Consider the following 6,000-nt stretch of genomic DNA (forward strand, 5'->3'; position numbering starts at 1 on the left):
CATAAGAAGCAAGAAGCAGGTAAACCGATATCTTTGATAATCTTATAATTTAACTGTAGCATTGGTAGGAATTTTGAAAGCAACACAATTAACAGTAGGTAAATTTAAATCTATCTTCTTTTTTCAATTTAGAATTGTATTGATGGGCTGGTTCAGTATTTAATGGATGGTGAACGTTGGTGGTATTCAAACTCCCAGGCAGCAGCCCTGTTCTTTCTCAGTAGCATTTAGGGAGGACTAAATGGGGGGAAATGTAATGACCCCAACTTCTCACATCTTCCATCTGTTTTCATAACCTATTCATTACAGCCCTGCGCTCAGAACGTCTATGTCCAGCTCTCTGGTCTCTCTACTATAATGAGATTAGCGTTTGATACGTTGCTTGTCATATTCAGCAGGGTATTAATTTTTAATATGGGAACAAGACTAACAGGTCCAGATGGCCCCATTCAGGTAGCAAAAAAATGAGCAGAAAATACAGCCATGAATATTTGATGAAGTGCGAGTAAAGGTATGCTTGTTTCAAATGCAGATGACAAAGGTTGGGTTTCACGTGGTAGAAAAAAAAAGACCAGGCTAATGAAGTAGCACAAGGCTTTCAATAAAATTAGATGCTTGTCATCCCTTGATTATTGAATGTTAATTTTGATTAATAATTTAAGATACTTGAGGGCAGAAGAGGGAGTTTGTTTTCGGCAGAACCCAAAGAATATGGGTTGTTATTGTTGTTTTATAGTCTATAATTTTTGCCATTTGTACAGTGAAAACTATTCATGAACAAGAGAAATACTATTTTTTCCCTTAGACCTATGAGCTCTTCAGGGTTCTTTTTCTTAACTGACTGAAATAAGTAATAAAGTAATAATAATATGGCCAGCAACCATATCACCCTGCAACTCACAACTGGCAACCTACTGAAGCTTAGCAGGTGTGAGCCTGGTCAGTACCTGGATGGGAGACCTCCTGGGAAAAACTAAGGCTGCTGCTGGAAGAGGTGTTAGTGGAGCCAGCAGGGGGTACTCACCCTGTGGTCTATGTGGGTCCTAATGCCCCAGTATAGTGACGGGGACACTATACTGTAAACAGGTGCCATAATTGAGATGTAAAACCAAGGTCCTGACTCTCTGTGGTCATTAAAAATCCCAGGGTGTCCTGGCCAAATTTCCCTTTGGCCCTTACCAACCATGGCTTCCTAATAATCCCCCTCTATGAATTGGCTACATTACTCTGCTCTCCTTCCCACTGATAGCTGATGTGTGGTGAGCGTTCTGGGGCACTATGGCTGCCGTCGCATCATCGTGGTGGTGGTGGAGGGGAGTCCCCATTACCTGTAAAACGCTTTGAGTGGAGTGTCCAGAATAGCGCTATATAAGTTTAAGCAATTAATTAAATTAATTCCTTATTAATTAATAAGGAACTCAGGTGCACCAAATTCTAATCTGTCAGGTGAACCTATTATATATATATATTATATATATATGTATTTCAAGACATTTTTAACTATGGAGGAAACTGTCCCTTGAGCAAAGAAATACATTGAATCTCAACCTTGTTAATTGATAAATAATTTCACCACAACTCGTTAATGATCAAAAATGTATGTACAAACCTGGCAATAGAACTGGCAATGTAAATCTATCAAATGAAACAGTATAAAACAGCAGAAAATTAAAAGCAAACTACAAGGGGAATGTGGCATAAATTAACAATTGTCAACAGTTCCCTAATCCACAGCACAAGGAGACATATTTCATCATCATCAGGGACCCACAGAGAAGTGCTCTTGAGATTTTGGCCCATTTTACCAGATTGGCTAAATGGATCAAACAGCTCAAGATTGTAAGTTTTCCTATGTTCTAATGATCTAAGGATGGATTATAACTGAGAATGACAAATAGATCAAATATGAGCAACTGGCTGCTGGGAAGAACACAAATAACAGTGAGCTAGTAAGACCACCTGCAGAGAAAAAGAAATAGACAATTTTCTAGAATGTAGATATACATAGATCATAGTAATCCATATAACACATATCTATGATTTCAGACAATCCATTGCTACAGTATTCCTCCTTCAGCATTGATTAATAATTATTGGGTCTGGAAAGTACAATGTAAGAGGCTTGCTTCTGTAAACTGTTACTAACAGACTTTTTTCATTCTTTGCAGTAATAGTCTAAAGCTGGGCAAAGGAGCTTGCTTTCACATTTATAGTTAATGTGCTCTAAATTATTGTAAAAGAAAGCTGAGGGAGCAGAATATCTTTTTTGGAACAGATTTGTAGACTGATGCCTTTTGTTGTTTGGTTAAGTTGTCAGAGACTAATAATACTGATTGCTAAGGAGGGGAAAATGTGTTGGCAATGGACTTATGTTCTTCTCTAAACATACCGTCTACTTCACATTTACCTCACTTACAAAAAGAATGTAAATAATATTATTCCTGCTTCTACTCAGCACACTAACAGAACACACTTCTAAAGGAGAATACAAATGCATGGGCTCTAGGCTTACAAGTTTAATGATGTGAATTCAACAGCAAACGTAATTAACTGCCTTATCCTACTTTATTAGTCAATTACCTAGAGAAAGGTATACCTGAATAAACATCCTTATAGTGCTGTTGTAGACAAGTTAACAATCCACACAATGAAAAATACTCTGTGAATTAGCTATCTGCTCCTGTACTAAGTGGCAGGACAAGGTGTAATCTGCAGAGGGAATACGTCTTGAGGGATATGATCTCATCTAGTGAGGATGTGCTGACATCAGAGTTTGGAGAACAACATATCATTTACAAAACAAGAGTCTAGCAACAGGAGTTTTTAGGCGGGGCAGGCAAACCTTAAAAAATAAGGTCTGCCTGTAACTGGCACTTGTTATTCTTCTTACAGCAAGTGCATAAAAAACAGGCCAAAGAAGTGATAAGCCCTTTAATTCTTGTAGCAGACTCAATGACTTCTTCAAGACAAATTACAATGACAGCTTGAATATGGTGATTATTCAAATCATTTATGTTGAGAAATTGAGTTTTCTTGTGTGCAAGATGGATGAAGCTTTATTTCCCAATGAGATCTGCAGTGCCCTCTTGTTCTCTTTATTTTAAACATGACATATTACCATACTGTTATCTGAGCCTAACACCTGCAGTGGTTCTTTATTTAATGTCATGTAAATCAGAGCCTAGAGGCAATTTAACCCCGGTGTAAGGTAGTACATTTATTGTACCTGCCTGTCAAGTTGAAAGCTCCAGAGACAGCAGGTATTTAACAGTCTGTAGCTGGCATGATGATCTGGATGCAAGCAATATGTTAACACATTTAAATCAACATTTAAACCACTGGCTCACCCTAACATTTGGAGTTAACTTTGCACACTGCTTCTACTCTGTCACAGTGTACGAAATGAATTATACATTTTTGGTTGTCTAAATCCATCTCACCAATTACTTCCCTCAAACTTTAATGTAATTCCAAAGAATTAAATTAAACATGCTGGGAAGTTATATTTATATTTTCAAACAGTTTTTTTTCTTAGGGTAGGCTTCTGAAAAAACGACACTATCATCTTGACACAGCAAGTCTTTAAGTATTAGGTAAATTCTTAAAAAGAAAATAATTTTCAGCTTTGTACAGTATTTCTCTGTGTGATTCCAGTATGTAGAGATAATGCAATATAACTGGGTTTGTAGTGCACACAAATGATTTGAAGCTACCCCTCACTGTATTCATGATGTGTCTAATCGTAGACTCTTCATAATATGAACTGCACAGTTTTCTATTAATATTGTTTTCAATTACTGTAGATAACTTTATGACGGTTAATACAATAAATACACATTTATTAAGAATCAGATCAGTCTAGTTAAATTTAATTGATGTCTTTAAAAAGACAGCATAGGAGCAGGATGTTGATTCCAGCTACAGATTTAAAATAAGCCAAACTTTTAAATTCCCTCCTTTCCTTTTATAAATCTATGGTTATTTTACTATGCTCCTTGGTGTAATCCTTGTCTAAGAAGACTTACTCATGCCAAAGTTTAGTAATTCAAGGAAGTTCAAAATTATTCCCAGCTATATATTACAGATAGAATCTATTATTTTCGAAGCTTTGCATTGTTCTTAATTGTTGTCATTGCTGTGATAAACACTCTTTTGTCATGTCATGGGAGTTGTGGTTTTGAAAGAATGGGTAATGAGTCTTTTCTGTGCGTATTCATATGTTCAACAATGGGATTCCAAATTCTAAAGAGGGCAGTCTACATTTAGTGACAATAGTCCTGCTTAGTCAGGGACTGTCTTGTTCTTTGCTTTTGAAATCAATAACTTTTTTTTAAATTATGGTTTTCCCAAGATGGAGTTTTACTGTAATTCCGACTGAAGCAGAACAACTAACAACCTGGAAAAAAAACAACTCAAACCTATTTCCAGCTGAGATGCGCTGTATTAGCTGTACCCTCCAAGCACACACTATTTCTGAGAGTGAGGAGAGAATTCCTAATAAACAATGAATCTACTGGATGAATATTTGTTACTGCAATACCGACAGATGGCACAAAGCACTCGAGGTAATGAGCGCAAAAGATAACATCTCCCCATTTACATATTAAACAGCAGTCAGACAGGTTGGATTGTGTGGGCCTCTGATCAGCAGCTCACCAGCATGCCTGGCATCTGGAGGCAGACAGCAAAAGAGTGACACACTGAACTCACACACGACAGGCACACAACGTTTACAAGAGAAGAGTGCTGCCCAACGACCTCTTCCCATTACTCCTGGACGCTACCCCACTTCTAGAAATAAATAGCGAACAAAAAAATAACATTGCATTTGTAGAATATGATGTACTGTACATACTGTATGGTACAAGCACACACACGCAGGCCTGAGTCTTTACAGTGCAACAGAAATTCACAGTCTAATCATAAGAAGATGTCCAGTTGACAAAAACCAAAGCTGCAGAAGAGAAATATATATGTGAATGTACAGTTATACATCTGTGTCTAGTGTACGAGGAACTCATGCTGTAAATATGAACTTACAGACAGAATTTATACTAAATAAACTGGCCTTGAAGTTAGGTTTCTGGTTTTAGACTTTGGAGTATGAATCAAGTTTTCAGTCCTCTGTGCCCTAAAATGAGAACAATTAGCGGCAAAGTGTTAAAGCACAGTATATTTTGATCAGGATTTTTATACAAATATGAACACTATAAATAATAATTATAAGAATGATTGGAATTGATATATGCTTGTGGCATTAGTCTTTTATGATTTATTTAACTTATTTAAGCGATTTACATTGCTCGACTGTATTTTGATTCTATTACTTTCATTATTACAGTCTGTCATTTATACTGTCACCAACATGTATGCACAGTACAACATAATGTGTCAAATACAGCACTATACACTCAAATTACATCATGGAGGTCAGATCATTTTCCTTTATAAAAGTGGCACATAAGTCATAATTTGTAGTTCACGAGGGACAACAACATCCACAAATTGAAGACTGTGTGAATGTTTGGAAAACTTGATGAGATATGTTTGACTTAAACTGCCTGGTTAATGGGTAGCCTTCTGGCCTCAGCATGAAGTAGCTCAAACGCCATTTAGACAAAAAGACATACTGTAGACTGCAAGGTAGAGATCAGAAGTGAATTGCACAGGTGTTGGAGTTCAGTATATATGCCTAATTTCATAATGATGGTGATTTGGTACAGCTGTGGGAGATTGACTTATTGTCCTTATCCCTCTGGAACTTCAGTTAATAACTTCCTTCTACAAGTTCTTTTTCTTTTCAGTGCTTAATTGAATACATCAATAAAAATTCATCAATATTTACCCTGTAGCTTTTTTCTTCTTTCCAAAGTAAACAACACTGCAAAATTGTTCTTATGCGTAAGGAAAAATGACAAGATTCCCAGATTATTTCTTTGTACTAACACAAATACATATACAGTATATAAAAATGAAAATGTAATTTTCAAATGTCCATAA

The sequence above is a fragment of the Lepisosteus oculatus genome, chromosome 8 (genome assembly GCF_040954835.1).
Source record: "Lepisosteus oculatus isolate fLepOcu1 chromosome 8, fLepOcu1.hap2, whole genome shotgun sequence".
Lineage (NCBI taxonomy): Eukaryota > Metazoa > Chordata > Actinopteri > Semionotiformes > Lepisosteidae > Lepisosteus > Lepisosteus oculatus.